The following is a 23202-nucleotide window of genomic DNA, read 5'->3' on the forward strand; positions in this document are numbered from 1 at the left end:
TCTGAAATGGTTATTTTGTGTCTGTACTTACTAAGGAAATTGGCATGAAGTCAATGGAAATAAGGCAAACAAGTAGTGAGGTCATGGGACCTATACAGATTGAAGAGGAGGAGGTGCTTGCTATGTTGAGGCAAATCAGAGTAGATAAATCCCCAGGACCTGACCGGGTATCAGACCTTGAAGGAGACTAGGGTTGAAATTGCAGGAGCCCTGGCAGATATACCGTATTAAAGATTTCGGTAGCTATGGGTGAGGTGCCGGAGGATTGAAGGATAGCTCATGTTGTTCTGTTGTTTAAAAAAGGCTCTAAAAGTAATCTGGGAAATTATAGGCTGGTAAGTTTGAAGTCGGTAGTAGGTAAATTATTGGAAGGAGTACTATAAGAGATAGGATCTACAAGTATTTAGATAGACGGGGACTTATTAGGGAGAATCAACACGGCTTTGTGTATGGTAGGTCATGTTGAATAAATCTATTAGAGTTTTTCGAGGAGGTTACAAAGAAAGTGGATGAAGGGAAGGCAGTGGATGTTGTCTACATGGACTTCAGTAAGGCCTTTGACAAGGTGCCGCATGGGAAGTTAGTTAGGAAGATTCAGTCACTAGGTATATATGGAGAGGTAGTAAATGGGAGAAGCCAGAGAGTGGTAGTGGAGGATTGCTTCTCTGACTGGAGGCCTGTGACTAGTGGTGTACCACAGGGATCAGTGCTGGGTCCATTGTTATTTGTCATCTATATCAATGATCTGGATGATAATGTGGCAAATTGGATCAGCAAATTTGCTGATGATACAAAGATTGGAAGTGTAGTGGACAGTGAGGAAGGTTTTCAAAGTTTGCAGAGGGATCTGGACCAGCTGGAAAAATGGGCTGAAAAATGGCAGATGCAGCTTAATATAGACAAGTGTGAGGTATTGCACTTTGGAAGGGAAAACCAAGGTAGAACATACAAGGTAAATGGTAGGGCACTGAGGAGTGCAGTAGAACAGAGGGATCTGGGAATACAGATATAAAATTCCCTAAAAGTGGTGTCACAGGTAGATAGGGTAGTAAAGAAAGCTTTTGGTAATTGACTTTTATAAATCAAAGTATTGAGTATAAGAGTTGGAATGTTATGGTTGTATAAGGCATTGGTGAGGCCAAATTTGGAGTACTGTATGCAGTTTTGGTCACCTAATTACAGGAAGGATATTAATAAGGTTGAAAGAGTGCAGAGAAGATGTTTACAAGGATGTTGCCAGGACTTGAGAAACTGAGTTACAGAGAAAGGTTGAATAGGTTAGGACTTTATTCCCTGGAGCGTAGAAAAATGAGGGGAGATTTGATAGAGCTATATAAAATTATGATGGGTATAGATAGAGTGAATGCAAGCAGGCTTTTTCCACTGAGGCTAGGGGAGAAAAAAACCAGAGGACATTGGTTAAGGGTGAAGGGGGAAATTTTAAAGGGAACATTGGGGGGGGGGCTTCTTCACACAGAGAGTGGTGGGAGTGTGGAATGAGCTGCCAGATGAAGTGGCAAATGCCGGCTCACTTTTAAAACTTGGACAGGTATATGAATGAGAGGTGTATGGAGGGATATGGGCCAGGTGCAGGTCAGTGGGACTAGGCAGAAAAATGGTTCGGCACAGCCAAGAAGGGCCAAAAGGCCTGTTTCTGTGCAGTAATGTTCTATGGTTCTAAACTGTAAATAGAAAGACTGAAAACTGCAAGCTGTGAAGTTCACATTACAAGAATCAATGATTCTTCTGTCATTAAAATAGACACTTCCATCCATCCCACTGACTGCAATTTTGCCCTAACAACTGTCTGTCATTCCTCACAGACACTACACACTACAACACACACAAAATGCTGGTGGAACGCAGCAGGCCAGGCAGCGTCTATAGGGAGAAGCGCTGTCGACATTTCGGGCTGAGTCCCTTCGTCAGGACGATTCAGGAGGAATCAGGAAGGATCGTCAGTCCTGATGATGGGTCTCGGCCCAAAACGTCGACAGCGCTTCTCCCTATAGATGCTGCCTGGCCTGCTGCGTTCCACCAGCATTTTGTGTGTGTTGCTTGAATTTCCAGCATCTGCAGATTTCCTCGTGTTTGCCTTTCAACTACACACTATATCTGCTTGTCTCATCCTTTAACCTATCACCCTAGTTCTTATATCCCTGCCAAACTAGTTTAACCACACACCCCCACAAACAGCTCTAGTGAACCTGCCTGGAAGAATATTGGCCATCTCCAGTTCAGGTGTAATCCAAACTTTTTATTCAGCTTTTACTCTCTTTGGCACATGACACAGGCAGCAATCTAGAGATTATTACCCTGGATATCCTGCTTTTTGGCTTTCTACCTAATATTCTCCTTCAGAATCTCATCCCTTTTCCTATCCATGTTGTTGGTACCAATGTGTACCATGACTTCTGGCTGTTTACCTTTAGAATGCTTTGGACTGATCCGAGATGTTCCTGACACTGGCACCTGGGAGGCAATGTACTGTCTGAATGTCTCTCTAACATCCATATAATCTCCTGTCTGGTCCTCTAATTATGGAACCTCCTATCACTACTTCACTCCTCTTCTCCCCCATTCCTGTGCCAGAGGCCTGGTCACCACGGCTTCCCATGGTAGGTCGCCCATCCCCCAACAGTGTCCAAAGTGGTATACTTATTATTGAGAATTGGAAGGGGACTAATATCCAAGTGGGAAGGTTTGCTAATGGTGCGCATAGTAGGTTTTTAAACTAGAGCTGTGGGGGGATGTGAACCAGATTGCCACAACAGTTAGTGGAGTTGTAGTACTGGAAAATGTTGGTAAGACTTCAGACAAAGTCAGGAGTTGAAAGGTTGAGCATGTTGCGACTAGTTTCTTGAGCTGCAAGGGGTGTCATAGGAAAGGTGGATGAGCTCAGGGCAAGGCTCAACACCTGGAATTATGACGTTGTAGCCATTAGTGAGACTTGGTTGTAGGAGGGGTAGGACTGACAATTCAGTATTCCGGGGTTCTGTTGTTTTAGATGTGACAGAGTGGAAGGGATTACAGAAGGAGGGGTACTGTTACTAGTCAAAGAAAATGTCACGGCAGTGCTCTATCAGGGCAGACTGACTGAGGCGTTATTGGTGGAACTGAAAAATGAGAAAGGTATGACCGTGTTAATGGGACTATATTACAGACCACCCAACTGTCGTAAGGATTTAGTGGAACAAATTTGCAGAGAGGTCGCAGACTGTTGCAGGAAACACAATTTTTGTTGTAGTAGTTGATCTTAACTTTCCACTGATTGACTGGAAATCCCATAATGTCAAAGGATTAAATTGTATATTGAATTGACTTTATTTCTTACATCCTTCACATCCATGAGGAGTAAAAGTCTTTATGTAATGTCTCCATCTAAATGTGCAATGTGCAATCAAAGTAATTTATAATAATTTGTAATAAATAGAACAGTCAATGTAATATAGAGTACACTTAAATCAGCGTGAGTTCATCAGTCTGATGGCCTGGTGGAAGAAACTGTTCCAGTGCCTGTTGGTCCTGTCTTTTATGCTGTGGTACCGTTTCCCGGATGGTAGCAGCTGGAATAGATTGTGGTTGGGGTGACTTGGGTCCTCAATGATCCTACGGGCCCTTTTTACACACCTGTCCTTGTAAATATACTGAATCATGGAAAGTTCACAACTACAGATGTGCTGGGCTGTTCGCACCAGTCTCTGCAGAGTCCAGTGATTAAGAGGTACAGTTCCCTTACCAGGTAGTGATGTAGCCAGTCAGGATGCTCTCAACTGTCTGCAGTGAAAGAGGCGTTGTTGTGCCTTTTTCACCATTCAGCTGGTGTGTACAGACCTCATGAGGTGTTCGGTGATGTGAATGCTGAGGAACTTAAAGCTGTTTACCCTCTCAACCCCAGATCAATTGATATCAATAGTGGTTAGCGCATCTCCATTCCTCCTGTAATCTACAACCAGCTCCTTTGTTTTTGTATAGAGTTCAATAGTTCGATAGTTTCATTTAAAATCAAAGCATGTATACAATATACAACTTGAAATTCTTACTCTCCACAGTCATCCTCGAAATAGAAGTAAAAATCCCAACGAATGAATAACAGAAAAAATGCAAGAGCCTGCATCCCCCTACCATACATAAGCAGTGACAAGCAGCATCCACGTATTTAACATAAAGCATCAGCATACCCACCACTCACCAAGCAAGTAACAGCAAAGCTGCCACAGAGACCATTCTCTGCAGTACATCAAAAACTAACTGTTCACTCCAACATTTCCTGAGAGAGAAAGATATCCCTCCGAGAGCGGAGACAGCCAGTCACTGTTTTGATGTTACAGTCAGTCTGAAGCATTGTTTTTTAATTTGAGTTCCTTGACTCAAGAGTTGGCAGCATACTCTCACTCACCATTGAGGGAATGCTTGGTCACCGAGTGCTACAGCCTCAAAGTCGCACTTGCTCTCTTCGATGTTCCAGCTCCCACTATGTTTCATTGGCTTTTGGCACATTGTTCTTGAGGGAGAAGTCAGTGAGTGGTAGTAGATGACTAGAGGTCGCAGCGATTGATGCTGTGGTGTGCCACAGGGATCAGTGCTGGGTCCATTGTTGATTGTCATCTATATCAATAATCTACTTCCTCAAACAGGTCATTTATAAAAATCACAAAGAGGAGGTGCCCAGACCAGTGTGTGACACCACTGATCTCCATCCTCCATGCAGAATATGAACCATCTACAACCATCCTTTGCCTTCTGTGGGCAAGCCAATTCTGGATCCACAAAGCAATGTCCTCTTAGATCCTGTGTCGCATTACTTTCTGAATGAGCCTTGCATGAGAAACCTTATGAAATGTCTTACTGAAATTCATATACACTACATCCACTGCTCTACCTTCATCAATGTGTTTTGTTACATCCGCAAAGAATTCAGTCAGGTTCATAAGGCATGACCTGCCTTTGACAAAGCCATGCTGACTATCCCTAATCAGATTATGTCTCTCCAAATGCTCTCTGGATCTTCTCCAACAATTTGCTCACTACTGAAGTAAGGCTCGCTTGTCTATAATTTCCTGGGTTTTCTCTACTCTCTTTCTTGCCACCTTCTGGTACTTCTCCCATCCCTATTGAAGATGCAAAATTATCACCAGAGGCTTGGCAACCCCACTTCCCACAGTAGCCTGGGGAATGTCTCATCCAGTCCTGGTGATTTAACTAACTTAATACCTTTCAGCAGATCCAGCATATCCTCTTTCTTAATGTCGATACACTCAAGTGTTTCAGTCCGCTGTAAGTCATCCCCATAATTGCCTTTTCAGTGGTGCATACTGAAGCGAAGTATTCATTCAGCACCTCCGCTTCCTCCTCCGACTCCATGCACATGCTTCCACTATCACTCCTGATTGGTCCTATTCTAACACGGCTCATCCTCTTGCTCTTCACATTCTCGTAGAATGCCTTTGTACACCATGGTTCTTTCACCCTGCCATCCTTTCCCTGCCTCAATGGAACATACCTATGCAGAATGCCATGCAATTGTTTCCCTGAACATTTGCCACTTTTCTACCATGAATTTTCCCTGAGAACATCTGCTCCCAACTTATGGTCCCAAGTTCCTGCCTAATAGCATCATATTCCCCCCTACCACAATTAAATGTTGTCTGCTGTTATCCCTCTCCTGCACTCTGGTAAAGGAGATAGAGTTGTGAGCCCTACCTCCAAAATGCTCTCCCATTGAGAGATCTGATGCCTGACCAGGTTCAATTCTCAATACCAGATAAAGCACAGCCTCTCCTCTTGTAGGCTTATCTATATATTGTGTCAGAAAACCTTCCTGAAAACACCTAACAAACTCCACCCCATCTAAACCCCTAGCTCGAAGGAGATGCCATTGAATATTGGGAAATTGATATCACCAATCACAACAACCCTATTATTATTGTACCATTCAAGAATCTGCCTCCCTATCTGCTCCTCAATGTCTCTGTTATTATTGGGAAGGTCTATAAAAATACCCAGTTATTGCCCCTTCCTGCTTCTGACTCCCCCCCCACAAGGACTCAGTAGACAATCCCTCCATGACTTCTCTGCAGCCATGATTAGCATACCACGCCTCACCTATTTTGCCTCCCTCCCTGTTCTTTTTGAAACATTTAAACCCCAGCACACTCAGCAGTCATTCCTGTTCCTGAGACATACAAGTTTCTGTAACGGCCACAACATCATAGTTCCAAATATTGACCCACGCTCTAAGTTCATCCGCCTTGCTCATGCATTATCCTTGCTTTAAAATAGACACATGTCAAACCATCTGGCTGAGTGCATCTTTGCTCTATCATCTGCCTGTCCTTCCTCACAAACTCCCTACAAACTATCTTTACTTGTGCATCAGCCACCCCATCCTCTTGACTCTTCACTTCGGTCCCCTCCCCCCGCGCAAATCTAGTTTAAACCCTCTCCAACAGAATTAGCAAACCTCCCTCCCGAGATATTGGTTCCCCTGCAGTTCAGGTGCAACCTGTCCCACCAGTACAGGTCACCTCTTCCCCAGAAAAGGTTCCAATAATCCAAGAACTTGAAACCCTGCCCCCTGCACCATCTCCTCAGCCACTCATTCATCTGCGCTATCTTCCTGTTCGAACCTTCACTAGTTTGTGGCACTGGGAGTAATCTGCAGATTAACACCTTGGAGGTCCTGCTCTTCAGCCTCCTTCCTAACTCTCTTAAAATACTGCGCAGGACCTCTACCCTTCTCTTGCCGATGTCATTGCTGCCAACATGACCTTCCGCCGCTCACCCTCCCCTTCAAGAATATTCTGTAACCACACAGAGACATCCTGGACCCTAGCACCCAGGAGGCAACACACTATCCTGGTGTCTCTTTTGCTGCCACAGAATCTTCTATCTGTCCCTCTAACTATTGAGACCCTATGGCTTTATCTCCACCTGACTTCCCCCTACCTTTCTGAGGCTCAGAGCTGACCACAGTGCTATTGGTCTGACTGTTGATGCTTTGCCCAGATAGGTCACCCCCTCAGCAGTATCCAAAGGGGTATACCTGTTGTTGAGGGGAATGGCCATTGGGGGACTCTGCACTGACTTCCTTCTCCCTTTACCTCTCTCAGTGTTCACCCATCTCCTCCCCGAATTCTGCACCCTGGGTGTAACCACCTGCTCAAAAATCGTATTTATCAATTGTTCTGCCTCCCAGATGATCCTAAGTTAATCCAACTCCAGCTCCAGTTCCTTAATGCGGTCCTTCATGAGCTGGAGTTGGCTGCACTTCCCGCAGGTGTAGTCATCAGGGAGACTATCAGGTTCCATGAATTCCCACGTCCTGCAGGAGGAGCTATATCTGCCATCCTGCCTCCACTGTCAATGGGCAACTAAGACCAAATCATCTTACCTGTTTCTTTAGCCTCAGCCTCTTCTCGTTGAAGCCTCTTGAGTTAAAGCCTGACGCTCCAACTCTCACCACTGGTCACCCCTGTACTTTTATTTAATTCGCAGTGCTCTGCTCCTGACATTGATCAGTCCTCTGGAATTCCCCCCTTCCCGGTTTCATCTATCACTTTGTGTTTCTCCCTCCCCTCCCTGACCATTCAAATCTACTCATCTTTTTATTTCTTCAGCCCTGCCGAAGGGTCTCGACCCGAAACCTCAACTGTACTTTTTTTCCATAGATGCTGCCTGGTCTGCTGAGTTCCTTCAGCATTTTGTGGAAATTGGGGTGTTGTTCGCAAGGAACCTGTCATTGCGCAAGAATGTCAGCAGGTGGGAGTGTTGTCCACAGAAAACCTGTCATTGCGGCAGTATACCAGCGGGTGGGAGTATAGTTCACAGAGGATCTGTCTTGTGTCCTGATCAGGTGTCTCCGTACAAATTGTCGACTACTTTTTTCCATGGATGCTGCCTGGCCTGCTGGGTTCCTCCAACATTTTGTGTGTGTTACAAAATGAACAGGTAGAATTCATAGGTACTGACACTTGATACTGCAAGATGCTCACTTTGCTTTGTGTATAAAAAGTACATGGGGTTAGAAGTAGGTGAAAAAAACAGTACTTAATAGTTGGTCTTATGGCAGAACAGAACAGATACAGACATTTCAGTACAACCAGTGCATAGTGACCATGGTGTCCAGTGAAAAAAGATTGTACCTGGGAGTATCATCTACAAACTTGTCAACAAAACCATCTATTCCATCATCTAAATCATTAATATACAAGAATATAATTGATTATGCCAGGATTCCAGAGGACTGGAAAATTTGCAAAATTCACTCCAGTCTTCAAGAAGGGAGACATATTTGAAAGGAAATGAAAGGCGACTTAGTTTCACTTCAGTGTTTTCGGGGTACTAAGAGGCACATGATAAAATAAACTGTAGTCGGCATGGTTTCCTTGAGGGAAAGTGAAAATAAATGATGTTAAAAGTTCATGCAGTCACAAATAGAAAGTTTGTGTGTGGCGGTAATAATCTTCTGAGGTGTGCCTATTTCAATGCGAGGAGAAGGCAGACAAGCTGAGGGCGTGGATTGACACATAGAAACATAGAAAATAGGTGCAGGAGTAGGCCATTCGGCCCTTTGAGCCTGCACCGCCATTCAGTATGATCATGGCTGATCATCCAACTCAGAACCCTGTACCTGATTTCTCTCCATACCCCCGATCCTTTAGCCACAAGGGCCATATCTAACTTCCTCTTAAATATAGCCAATGAACTGGCCTCAATAGTTTCCTGTGGCAGAGAATTCCACAGATTCACCACTGTCTGTGTGAAGAAGTTTTTCCTCATCTCGGTCCTAAAAGGCTTTCCTTTTATCCTTAAACTGTGACCCCTCGTTCTGGACTTCCCCAACATTGGAAACAATCTTCCTGCATCTAGCCTGTCCAATCCCTTTAGAATTTTATATGTTTCAATAAGATCCCCCATCATTCTTCTAAATTCCAGCGAGTATAAGCCTAGTCGATCCAGTCTTTCTTCATATGAAAGTCCTGCCATCCCAGGAATCAATCTGGTGAACCTCCTTTGTACTCCCTCTATGGAAAGAATGTCTTTTTTTCAGTCAGATTTTGGTCAGATTAGGGGACCAAAACTGTACACAATACTCCAGCTGTGATCTCACCAAGGCCTTGTACAAATGCAGTAGAACCTCCTTGCTCCTGTACTCAAATCCTCTTACTATGAATGCCAACATACCATTCGCCTTTTTCACCGCCTGCTGTACCTGCATGCCCACTTTCAATGACTGGTGTACAATGACACGCAGGTCTCATTGCACCTCCCCTTTTCCTAATTGGCCACCACTCAGATAATAATCTGTTTTCCTGTTCTTGCAACCAAAGTGGATAACCTCACATTTATCCACATTAAATTGCATCTGCCATGAATTTGCCCTCTCACCTAACCTATCCAAGTCACCCTGCATCCTCTTAGCATCCTCCTCACAGCTAACACTGCCGCCCAGCTTCGTGTCATCCGCAAACTTGGAGATGCTGCATTTAATTCCCGCGTCTAAATCATTAATATATATTGTAAACAACTGGGGTCCCAGCACTGAGCCTTGCGGTACCCCACTTGTCACTGCCTGCCATTCTGAAAAGGTCCCGTTTATTCCCACTCTTTGCTTCCTGTCTGCCAACCAATTCTCTATCCACATCAATACCACACCCCCAATACCATGTGTTTTAAGTTTGCACACTAATCTGTGTGGGACCTTGTCAAAAGCCTTTTGAAAATCCAAATATACCACATCCACTGGCTCTCCCCTATCCACTCTACTAGTTACATCTTCAAAAAACTATAATTTTGTCTTGGAATTTTAATTTATGTCATGGAATTATGACATTGTAGCCATTAGTGAAACTTGGCTACAAGAGGGGCAGGACTGGCAGCTCAATGTCCCAGGGTTCTGATGTTCAGACGTGATAGAGGGAGAGGGATGAAGGGTGGCATTGCTAGTCAGGGAAAATGTTCCAGCAGTGCTCAGAAAGGACAGATTAGAGAGCTTGTCTACTGAGGCCATATGGGTGGAGCTGAGAAATAGGAAAGGTATGACCACATTAATGGGGTTGTATTATAGACCACCCAATAGTCAGCGAGAATTGGAGGAGCAAATCTGCAGAGAGATAGCAGACAACTGCAGGAAACATAAAGTTGTGATAGGGGATTTTAATTATCCACATATTGATTGGGACTCCCATACTGTGAAAGGTGTGGATGGGTTAGAATTCATAAAATGTGTTCAGGAAAGTATTCTAAATCAATATATAGAGCTACCAACTAGGGAGGATGCAAAATTACATCTCCTATTAGTAAATTAGTTAGGACAGGTGATGGAAGTGTGTGTAGGGGAACACTTTGGTTCCAGTGAACATAACACCATTAGTTTCAACTTGATCATGGATAAAGATAGATCAGGTCTTTGGGTTCAGGTTCGAAACTGGAAAAAGGCCAAATTTGAAGAAATGAGAAAGGATCTAAAAAGCGTGGATTGGGACAGGTTGTTCTCTGGCAAGGATGTGATTGGTAAGTGGGAGGCCTTCAAAGGAGAAATTCTGAGGGTACAGAGTTTGTATGTTCCTGTCAGGATTAAAGGCAAAGTGAATAAGAATAAGGAACCTTGGTTCTCAAGGGATATTGGAACTCTGATAATGAAGAAGAGAGAGATGTATGACATGTATAGGAAACAGGGAGCAAATAAGGTGCTTGAGGAGTATTAAAAATTACAAAAAATACTTAAGAAAGAAATCAGGAGGGCTAAAAGAAGACATGAGGTAGCTTTGGCAGTCAAGGTGAAGGATAATCCTGAGAGCTTCTACAGATTTATTAAGAGCAAAAGGATAGTAAGGGATAAAATTGGTCCTCTTGAAGATCAGAGTGGTTGGCTATGTATGGAACCAAAAGAAACGGGGGAGATCGTAAATTTTTTTTTGCATCTGTATTTACTAAGGAAACTGACATGGAGTCTATGGAAATAAGGCAAACAAGTAGTGAGGTCATGGAACCTATACAGATTGAAGAGGAGGAGGTGCTTGCTATCTTGAGGCAAATCAGAGTAGATAAATCCCCAGGATCTGCAGGGTATTCCCTCGGACCTTGAAGGAGACTAGTGCTGAAATTGCAGGGACCCTGGCAGATATAGTTAAAATGTCGGTATCTACGGGTGAGGTGCTGGAGGATTAGAGGAAAGCTCATGTTGTTCCGTTGTTTAAAAAAGGCTGTAAAAGTAATCTGGGAAATTATAGGCCGGTATGTATAAGAGTTGGAATGTTATGGTGAGGTTGTATAAGATATTAGTGAGGCCGAATTTGGAGTATTGTGAGCAGTTTTGGTCACCTAGTTACTGGAAGGATATTAATAAGGTTGAGAAAGTGCAGAGAAGGTTTACAATGATGTTGCCAGGACTTGGGAAACTGAGTTACAGAGAAAGGTTGAATAGGTTGGGACTTTATTCCCTGGAGCATAGAGGAATGAGTGGAGATTTGATAGAGGTGTATAAAATTATGATGGGTATAGATAGAGTGAATGCAAGCAGGCTTTTTCCACTGAGGCTAGGAGAGTAAAAAAAACAGAGGTCATGGGTTAAGGGTGAACGGGGAAAAGTTTAAAGGGAACATTAGGGGGGAGCTTCTTCACACAGAGAGTGGTGGATGTGTGGAATGAGCTGCCAGATGAAGTGGTAAATGCGGGCTCACTTTTAACATTTTAGAAAAACTTGGACAGGTATATGGATGAGAGGGGTTTGGAGGGATATGGCCCAGGTGCAGGTCAGTGGGACTAGGCAGAAAAATGGTTCGGCACAGCCAAGAAGGGCCAAAAGGCCTGTTTCTGTGTTGTAAAGTTCTATGGTTCTAAGTCTGTTGGAGTTCTTTGAAGTAATAGTCACAGGATAGACAAAGGAAAATTAGTGGATATTGCACTTGGTTTTTCCTTCCTTTCCAGTGTATATGACAAATAAATTTCTCCGGCTTCCAGCTGGGGTATAGGTATTGTTTTTAACCCTGATGAAGATGGCAGTGTTTATCATCAAAACATTCATTAAAATCAATACCTGTACCCATCTGGAAGCCCAAGAAGAGTTTATTTTTCAGAAGGATTTTGACAAGATGCCACACACATGAGGCTGCTTAAAAAGTTAAGAGCTTATGGTATTGCAGGAAAGATAACAGAATTCAACCTTGGACAGTTGAAGAAGTTTGGTATAGGCCCCCAAATTCTAAGAACTTTCTGCAAGAGCACAATTGAGAGCATCCTGACTGGCTGCATCACTGCTTGGTATGGGAACTGTACCTCCCTCAATCGCAGGACTGCAGAGAGTGGTGCGGACAGCCCAGCGCATCTGTACATGTGAACTCCCCACTATTCAGGACATTTACAGGGATAGGTGTGTAAAAAGCACCTGAAAGATCATTGGATCATTGGTTGTATATGCTGGCATATATGTATATTGATAATAAATTTACTTTGAAGTTTGTCAATGTCCTACGACAATGTTCTACATTATCCAAAACTCCAACTTTCATGTCATCAGTAAACTTACTAACCCACCTTTCCAGTTCCTCAAGTAAATTAATTATTTATAAAAATCCTGGAACAGATTCTGATGGAACACCACTGGTCATGAACCTCCAGTCAGCAAATACTCCATCTACAACCACCTTTTATGGACAAATCAACTCTGTAGCCATACATAAAAACACAAAATGCTGGCAGAACTCAGCAGGCCAGACAGCATCTATGGGAGGAGGTAATAACGACATTTCGGGCCGAAACCCTTCATCAGGATCCATACATCAAAGTTTCCCTGGATCTTGTGCCGAGTGAATTTCTGCATGAGCCTACCACTTTGTAACATCCATGCAAGTACATCCACTTCCGTACCTTCACCAGTGTTCTTTATCACATACTCAAAGAATCTGTTCTGGGACCCCTGTTCATTGTAATTTTTCTAAATTTTACTTGGATGAGGAAGTTGAAGAGTGGGTTAGTAAGTTTGCTGATGATATGAAAGTTGGCAGAGCCCCAATCTCCTGCATGCTCCCCCTATATCTTCATGCCCTAATCAGAATCAAATTTATTATCGCAGGCGTGCCTTGAGAGTCTATCAATCTTTGCCTTAAATATACCCAATGACCTGGCCTCCACAGCTGCCTGTAGCAACAAATTCCACAGATTCACCAACACTAGGTTAAAAAATTCCTCCTAATTTTCATTTTTAAAAGACATCCCTCTGTTTTGAGACCATGTTCTCCGGTCTAAGACACTCACGTCATAGGAAGCATCCTCTCTACATCCACTCTATTGAGGCTTTTCAACATTTAATGAGGTCACCCTTCATTCTTCTGAATTTCAGTGAGTAGACCTTAAGACCATAGGACAAAGAAGCAGAATTAGGCCATCTGACCCATCAAATCTGCTCCATCATCAATCATGGATGAACCTTTTTTTTCCCTCCTCAGCCTTCTCCCTGTAACCTTTGATGCTGTGTCTTATCAAGAACCTATCAAGTTCTGCCTTAAATACACCCAATGACCAGGCATCCACAGCTGACTGTGGTAACAAATCCCACAAATTCACCACCCCCTAGCTAAAGAATTTTCTCCATATCTCTGTTTTACATGGACACTCTTCTACCCCGAGGCACTGTCTCCTAAGGGTTCTTTTACCTTAAGTTCCCTAATCACCCCTGCTTCATTACTTAACACCCAATCTAGTATAGCCGATCTCCTAGTAGGCTCAATGACAAACTGCTCTAAAAAGCCGTCATGCAGGCATTCAACAAACTCACTCTCTTGAGATCTATTTCCAGCCTGATTTTTTCATCAATGTGCACACTGAAATCTCCCATGATTATCATAACATTGCCCTTAGACATGCCTTTTTTTATTTCCTGCTGTAATATGTGGTCCACATCCAAGCTATTGTTGGAAGGTCTGTATATAACTGCCACCAGGATCCTTTTACCTTGCAGTTTCTTAACTCCACCCACAAGGATTCAACAGCTTCCAATCCTATGTTACGCCTTTTCCTGACTTGATGCCATTCTTTACCAGCAGAGCCACACCACCTCGTCTTCTTACTTTCCTGTCCCTCGGATACAATATGTAACCTTGGACATTCAGCTCCCAATCACAACCATCCTTCAGCCATAATTCAGTGATGGCCATAACATCATACCTGACAATCTGTAATCGTGCAACAAGGTCATTCACCTTAAGACTATAAGATGTAGCAGAAGTAGGCCATTTGGCCCATCAGTTATGTTCCAATCATGGCTGATCCAATTCTTCCAGTCATCCCCCCTCCCCTGCCTTCACCCCATACCCTTTGATGTCCTGGCTAATCAAAAACCTACCTATCTCTGCCTTAAACACACCCAATGACTTGGCCTCCACAGCCGCTCATGACAACCAATTCCACAGAACTACCTCTCCATGTATACCTAGTGACTGAATCTTCCTAACTAACCTCCCATGTGGGACCTTGTCAAAGGCCTTACTGAAGTCCATGTATACAACATCCACTGCCTTCCCTTCATCCACTTTCCTGGTAACTTCCTCGAAAAACTCTAATAGATTGGTTAAACATGACCTACCGCGCACAAAGCCATGCTGACTTTTTCTAATAAGTCCCTGTCTATCTAAATACTTGTAGATCCTATCCCTTAGTAATCCTTCCAATAATTTACCTACTACCGATGTCAAACTTACCAGCCTATAATTTTCCAGCTTACTTTTTGAGCCTTTTTTAAACAATGGAACCACATGAGTTATCCTCCAATCCTCTGGCACCTGACCAGTCACAGGAGAACCCTGTATTGTCTGCCTGCTCCTCGCCCCTTCCCCTTCCCCTTTGGTCAGGCCTGCCTGCATCTGATGTGGAACCTGAGCCCTGGTCACTGAAGCTCTAATAGCCTTAGGGACCAGAGCTAATTCTCCCTGCAGATGAAGTCCTCAGGGATACCGGTAGTCTGCCCGAATTCCCTAATCCTGCAGACGGAGCATATACCACCACCCTGATATCCCAGCTACTCAAATTGAAAATCACCCAAGCCTTACAAACTAAAGCATCAACCTTAAAATCAGTGACCTTACATCTCAGATATGACCCCTCCTAAAAACAGCCACTCCTCAAAAACGTTTATGACTGATGGCTGTTATTGGCAGTGTGTTCTATGTGTGTTACCATATACTGAGGAAATTTAACCTGAGAAACAACTCTTGCTTCGGCAGTTCCTCTGTAAACTCATGAATGGCTCTCAGCCCTGTATCAAGATGAGTAAAATCGGCCTTCATGACGACACCAGCTTTACCTAAAAAAACAAGGACTTTGTAGACAATATACCCACCATTGCTACTGAGATCTTCATCAGTGCTGCCACTGCTCTAAATTGATGGCCAGCATGGGGTGGTATACATAGAGGTAAACTTCCAGGGGAAGTTCATGGTGTTTGGACACGGAGACCATGGGTGTCTGGGCGAGCTGATCGAAAGATTTGCTGTGTGCGGCTGGTGAAGGAGGTTTCGAAAGACTTAGACATCATTCTGTACGAGCACGTCAGATTCTGGCGCCAAACCCACAGCACTGAGGAAACAGTGATCTAAGGAAAGATGGTTTCAACAACCTCATCTCTTCCCACATGGTGTGTGGATCCTGTACCAGGACTTCAAACTGTCCGTGCAGTTACTCATCACCTTCAAGGGGGAGCAATGGTGCAACTATGTCGCTCGGCTGGAATGACAAGCTGTCTTCAGTCAAGGCCTTGCTGAAGACTGACTTCGAGGTTTGAGGTGACTATGTGCTGGTGTCCCGCTTTCAGCCGGAGCTCCCTAACCCCAGTGCTGGGTCCAGTTGCTGAGGAGTCGATCTGGGTCATCGCGTTGTTGTCGTTCAAATCAACAAATAAAATGCTCCATAAATGTAATAACCTTCTGTTGGTCTCATTGTCCAATTCTTACTTCGGTTAGACTTAGACATGTCATCGGGGAATGGGATCGGTGTATCAGCGAGGGTGGTGACTTAGAACGCGGGTAACGTTCGGAGTCGGTGGCGCTGGTGATGAACAGCCATATCGACACAGATGTGGCCGAACCCTCTGCTTCTTTTCAATGCCATATCATTCGCGGTGTAGGCCTGCCCTGGCTGATCCTACCGAAGTGCAAAACCTTATACTTGTCACCTTTAAAATCAAACTGCCATTTTTCAGCTCATTTTTCCAGCTGATGCGAATCCCTCTGCGAGCCATGATAGCCATCCTCACCGTCCACTACTCCCCCAATCTTGGTTTCATCTGCTTATTGCTCATCCAGTTAACCATATTGTCATCCATATCGTTGATATACCGTAAATTCCCGTGTATACCGTAAGCAGAGAATTTGGCCCTAAATTTTGGTCCTAAAATTAGGGGGTCGGCTGATACAGAGGGTGCCAACTTCGGAAAAACGAATACACGGAAGACGGGTCGTATTTATTGGCTGTTTTTGAGTCAAATGCGTTCCACTGTGGACGCATGAATTCTTTGGTTTGTTTAAACTCACATCTAGTGGCTGAAGCACGGGCACCAAACCACAGGGGATGACTGCAGTGTCCGTGTTTTCAGCTTTCGATGCTGCTTTTGTCTCACCTGACAAGTGCGCTTTGACATGTCCCAGACAAGTAGCGACTTTTCCTTCCTGACACTTTCGGGACGTCGACGCCACACCTCTTCAAGCAACCCGCTTCGTCCATCCAGCAGCGTTCTTGAACGTAAACTACACCCCGCGGGTGAAATTTTCGCTGATCTCACGATGTTTTTCGTCCCATTTCAACGCTTGAACTTGAATCATTTCTCTGGTAACAATGTATCCAGACGGTCGCTGGTGACTCACTCACTCTAAAACATTTTCTTCCAGTTCTGGCCACTGGTATGTTTTCCTGCAGTTTGCACATTTCGTCTTTGACATTTCCCTCAGCGTGTCCTCTGCCTTTCTCCACTCTCTCGCTTGTTTCTCGTTTTCACTAAACTTCGTAGCAGCTGCAGAATTATTCGTTCCTTTAGCAAAATCAACAACCTTCAGCTTGAAGCCAGCATCATATCGCATTCGTTTTAATCTTTTGTACATGGTGGTCGCAAACTCAATACTGAGTACACGTACTGATCCCGCCACCCCGTGTTACGTTTTAACGAGATTACGATGGGCGCTAAATGGTTTCGCGGGGGTTACATTTCAGAGGAAACCTAATCCAAAATTTCCCTCCCTGATTTATTTATTAAGAATTTGCCTATAACGCTTGTGTAGGCCTTGTGTACGCATGTGTAGGCCTGCTTCCTTAATAGGTACAAGTTCACAAAATTTCCAGGTTCCGGATCCGGCAAAACTGAGTACCGGCATGTGAGATCGTTTCTGGTTAAATCAAAAACCTCTACAAAAGGGGTCGGCTTATACTTCGGAATATATGGTAGATGCCAAACAACAAACTCAGCACCAATCCCTGCAGAACTCCTCTAGTCACAGCCCGCCAGTCAGAGAGGCAACCATCTTCTACCACTCTCCGGATTCTCCCACAAAGCCAGTGTCTAATCCAGTTTAGTACCTCATCTTGAACGTCAATCAACTGAACCTTCATGACCGACTTCTCTAGTGGGACCTTGTCAAATGCCTTTATGGTGAACTACATATACCTGTCTGGACACGCCCCCCCCCCCCCCACATCTCCGAGAGTTATTGATGGTGCATCAGCCTTACTAAAATCCATGCAGCTAACATCCACTGCCTTGTCTTCATCAACTTCCCTGGTGACTTCTTTGAAAAACTCTATCAGATTAATTAGACACAATTTACTATGCTGACTATCCTAATAAAATCCATGTCTATGCAAATACTTGTATATCCAGTCCCTTAGAATAACTTTCTTACTACTGTCGGGCTCACTGGCCTACAACTTCTTGGTTTACATTTAGAGACTTCTTTAAACAGTCGAAAACATTGGCTATCGTCCAATCCTCTGGTACCTCTCCTGCCACTAAGAATGATTTGAATATATCTGCTAGGGCCCTGGCAATTTGTGCACTTGCTTCCCCTTTTATCAACCCTAATTTCCTTCAAGATAGTAAACACCTCATTTAATCTGTATGGAGTCCATGAAGTTGATTTCCTTTACTTTAAAGATTCTGTGCCCATCTGCCAAAGGACTAACCTTGTCACTTGCAATCTTTTTTCTCTTAACATGTCTGTGGAAACCATTAGGATTTTCCTTCACCGTGTCGGCTAAGGCAATTTCATGCCACCTTTGATCCCTTCTGATTTCATTCTTAAGTGTTCCCTTTGCATTTAATACACTCCATAAGCATCTCATTTCTTCCTACCTGCTGACTCTCCTCCCCTCACAAACCCCATGACCCTAAACTCATTTAATCTGAAAATGTTATTTCTCATCACTCAGTAATTTCTTTATTTATAAATTATTTTTGAGACGTAAAAATTTGTTGCCCAAATCTCATCCGCTTCCACGGTGGCCCTATTAGTGAAGCTTGTCCCGCGACGCTGTTGGGAGGGAGTTCCTCAGGTGAGACCCTCAGACAATGAAGAAATCCTGATGTATTCGCAAGGCAGGCTGGTGTGTGACTTGATGGGCAATCCCGACTACCCGTGTTTCTGCTGCTGATGGTGTAGGTAAAGTGCAGAAACGGGCCTAGGATGTTGTGCCAAACTAATTCAAAATGAGAATAAGATTTTTATCACTGATTTAGATGACGTGAAATTTATTGTTTTAACGCAGCTGTACAGATCCAGAAAAGTAAACTCACTGCACATATGGGAAGGAATGAAAGCCAAGGAAAAAAGAAATGGAGAATAATACTACACCAAACAATCAAGAGACTGAATCTGAGGTTCCATTCAGTCATTAGGATTTAATTCAAAATTGGTGAGGCCAATAATAACAAGGTTTAAGCATCCACGATAACTTGAAGTGTGAAGGTGAACAGCCAGAGGTCGTGGTACATATTGGTACCAACAACATAGGTAGGAAAAGGGAAGAGGTCCTGAAAACAGACTACAGGGAGTTAGGAAGGAAGTTGAGAAGCAGGACCTCAACCACGTGACACTGAGTATAGGAATAGAATGAGGTGGAGGATAAATGCATGGCTGAGGAATTGGAACAGGGGGTAGGGATTCAGATTTCTGGAACATTGAGACCTCTTTTTGGGCAGGTGTGACCTATACAAAAAGGATGGGTTGCACTTGAATCTGAGGGAACCAATATCCTGGCAGGGAGGTTTTCTAAGGCTATTGGGGAGAGTTCAAACTAGAATTGCTAGGGGGTGGGAACAGAACTGAAGTGATGGAGGAAAGGGAGGTTGGCTCACAAATAGAGAAAGCTTGGAGACAGTGCAAAAGGGAGCATAGGTAAGTGATAGAGAAGGGATGCGCTCAGACCAATGGTTTGAGATGTGTCCATTTTAATGTGAGGAGTACTATGGACAAAGCAGATGGACTTAGAGTGTGGATCAGCATTTGGAGCTATGATGTTGTGGCCTTTACAGAGACTTGGATGGTTCAGGGGCAGGAATGGCTACTTCAAATGTCAGGCTTTAGATGTTTCAGAAGGGACACGGAGGGAGGCAAAAGAGGTGGGGGTGTGGCACTGTTGATCAAAGATAGGGTCATGGCTGCAGAAAAGAAGGAAGTCAATGGTTTTCTACAGAGCCTCTGTGGGTTGAAGTTAAAACATAGAGTAGTACAGCACATTACAGGCCCTTCGGCCCACAATGTTGTGCCGACACTCAAACCCTGCCTCCCATATAACCTCCCCATAAATTCCTCCATATACCTGTCTAGTAGTCTCTTAAACTTCACTAGTATATCTGCCTCCACCACTGACTAGGCAGTGCATTCCACGCACCAACCACTCTCTGAGTGAAAAACCTTCCTCTAATATCCCCCTTGAACTTCCCTCCCCTTACCTTAAAGCCATGTCCTCTTGTACTGAGCAGTGGTGCCCTGGGGAAGAGGCGTTGGCTGTCCACTCTATTTATTCCTCTTAGGAATAGGAAGGGGTCAATAACTCTACTGAGTGTTTTTTTATAGACAACCCAATAGTAACAGGGAGCAGATAGGGAGACAGATTCTGCAAAGTTGTAATAATAACAGGGTTGTTGTGGTGGGAGATTTTAATTTCCCAAATATTGATTGGCATCTCTCTAGAGTGAGGGGTTTAGATGGGGTAGAGTTTGCTAAGTGTATTCAGGAAGGTTTCTTGACATATGTAGATAACCCTACAAGTGGCGAGGCTGTACTTGATCTGGTATTGGGAAATGAACCTGTTCAGGTGTCAGGTCTTTAAGTGGGAGAGCATTTTGGAGATAGTGATCACAATTCTATCTCCTTTAATATAGCATTGGAGAGTGATTAGAACAGACAGGTTAGGCAAACTTTTAACTGGAGTAAGGGGAAATATCAGGCAGGAACTTGGAAGTATAAATTGGAAACAGATGTTCTCAGGGAAATGTATGGAAGAAATGTGGCAAATGTTCAGGGGATATTTGTGTGGGGTTCTGCATAAGTAATTCCAATGAGACAGGGAACAGATGCTAGGGTACAGGAAACATGGTATACAAAGGCTGTTGTAACTCTAGTCAAGAAGAAAAGAAGAACTTACGAAAGGTTCAAATAACTTGGTAATGATAGACAGCTAGAGTATTATAAGGCTAGCAGGAAGGAGCTTAAGAATGAAACTAGGAGAGCCAGAAGGGGCCATGAAAAGGCCTTGGCAGACAGCATAAAGGAAAACCCCAAGGCATTCTACAAGAATGTGAAGAGCAAGTGGATAAGACGTGAAAGAATAGGACCAATCAAGTGTGACAGTGGGAAAGTGTGTATGGAATCGGAGGAGATAGCAGAGGTACTTAATGAATACTTTACTTCAGTATTCACTATGGAAAAGGATCTTGATGGTTGTAAGGATGACTTGCAGCAGATTGAAAAGCTTGAGCATATAGTTATTAAGGAAGAGGATGTGCTGGCATTTTTGGAAAGCTTCAAGTTGGATAAGTCACTGGGACTGGATGGGATAATATTTGCATCATCACTGAGGACGGGAGAGGTTCAGGAGGATTGGAGGGTTGTGGATGTTGTTCCCTTATTCAAGAAAGGGAGTAGAGATAGCCCAGGAAATTATAGACCAGTGAGTCTTACTTCAGTGGTTGGTAAGTTGATGAAGAAGATCCTGAGAGGCAGGATTTATGAACATTTGTAGAGGCATGATATGATTAAAGATAGTCAGCATGGCTTTGTCAAAGGCAGGTCGTGCTTTAGATAGATAGATAGATAGATAGATAGATAGATAGATAGATAGATAGATAGATAGATAGATAGATAGATACTTTATTCATCCCCATGGGGAAATTCAACATTTTTTCCAATGTCCCATACACTTGTTGTAGCAAAAACTCATTACATACAATACTTAACTCAGTAATAATATGATATGCATCTAAATCACTAACTCAAAAAGCATTAATAATAGCTTTAAAAAAGTTCTTAAGTCCTGGCAGTTGAATTGTAAAGCCTAATGGCATTGGGGAGTATTGACCTCTTCATCCTGTCTGAGGAGCATTGCATCGACAGTAACCTGTCGCTGAAACTGCTTCTCTGTCTCTGGATGGTGCTATGTAGAGGATGTTCAGGGTTTTCCATAATTGACCGTAGCCTACTCAGCGCCCTTCGCTCAGCTACCGATGTTAAACTCTCCAGTACTTTGCCCACGACAGAGCCCGCCTTCCTTATCAGCTTATTAAGACGTGAGGCGTCCTTCTTCTTAATGCTCCCTCCCCAACACGCCACCACAAAGAAGAGGGCGCTCTTCTATGAGCCTGATTGAATTTTTTGAGGATCTGACTAAACACATTGATGAAGGAAGAGCAGTAGATGTAGTGTATATGGATTTCAGCAAGGCAGTTGATAAGGTATCCAATGCAAGGCTTATTGAGAAAGTAAGGAGGCATGGGATCCAAGGGGACTTTGCTTTGTGGATCCAAAACTGGCTTGCCCACAGAAGGCAATGAGTGGTTGTAGAGGGGACATATTCTGCATGGAGGTCAGTGACCAGTTGTTGCAAGGGCGTAACTGAGAATGAACCCAAGTGCAGGACACAGGCACGGAGACAGGGTCGAGAGGTGCCAGCACAGTTGCGAGCATGGAGCAGATACCCAGGAGTGTCTTTACTCAGTGTGGAAGAAAAATACTATGACTTTGTGGCTGACATTAAGGGGTTAATGACAGAGTGTGAATTCAAAGGCTATAATCATTTATCTGTAACTAGTGTACACTGCATGCCTGAAATGTGAGTTGAAGACAAGATGGGGAAATAACCATATCTGTGCTTCTTTGTTCTGAGAATTATCACATCTGTGGTTGAGCAAGTCTGATATACTTCTCTGGGAACTTGCTATTCTGTAAAATTGCAGCTTAAATTCCTTTTTGTGCTTCTTGTCACGTACGCTTGGAGTATGAATAAGAGTGTGCTCTATTGTTAGGCAGAGTTCCAGGACTCCATTTCTGAGTTCTATTTCTCCATATCATGCATTAATAAAGACTTTCTGAAGTAACTTCCCTCTGTGTCCGAGTACTTTTTCCACAACACTCGGAGACAAAGTTTGTGTAGAATATCCAAGGAGTGGTGCTGAGCTAGGAACTAATAGTCCTAAGAGATCAGAAAACAAGGTTTACATGCACTAGAATTGACCAACGAACTGGTAGCTCATTGCTGGGACGCCAGGGTTCTTATCCTGCAGTCCCTGATGGAAACCAGGTCTGTTGTAATTATTGAAACTTGACATGTTTGTTTGATGATGAACTTCAATAAAAAAATAAATTATTAAAAAAACTTAATATTTGAACTGAAAGATGTTGTTTCTACCAGACCATTTTGGCATTTTCCAGAACATTTATTGCAAAGTTCAGAATTTGTTGAGTTTATCGAAGCTCAGATAAAAGGGTTTTTTTCTCTTTAATAATATGGGCAACGTCTCTAAGTTAGTAATTTTGAAGAGTGGCCATATTTGTTTAAAGTATTAGAAGTAACCTCTTCAAAAAATTCAATAAGATTTGTCAAACATGACCTTCCATGCACAAATCCATGTTGACTGTTCCTAATTAGACCCTGTCTATCCAGATAATTATATATACCATCTCTAAGAATACTTTCCATTACTTTAGATACTTAGAAAAATTT

General features: G+C 43.4%; 1 protein-coding gene across 1 annotated transcript in view; it reads left to right on the forward strand.

Moving 5' to 3' along the window:
- Positions 1-15865, forward strand: part of LOC140738125 (uncharacterized) — a 112100-nt gene extending 96235 nt beyond the window's left edge. Inside the window, exon 9 of the mRNA XM_073065275.1 lies at positions 15222-15865. The gene's annotated coding sequence lies outside the window, so the exon portion shown is untranslated. The remainder of the gene's footprint in view (positions 1-15221) is intronic.
- Positions 15866-23202: the final 7337 nt, after the last annotated feature.

Source organism: Hemitrygon akajei, chromosome 2 (genome assembly GCF_048418815.1).
Source record: "Hemitrygon akajei chromosome 2, sHemAka1.3, whole genome shotgun sequence".
Lineage (NCBI taxonomy): Eukaryota > Metazoa > Chordata > Chondrichthyes > Myliobatiformes > Dasyatidae > Hemitrygon > Hemitrygon akajei.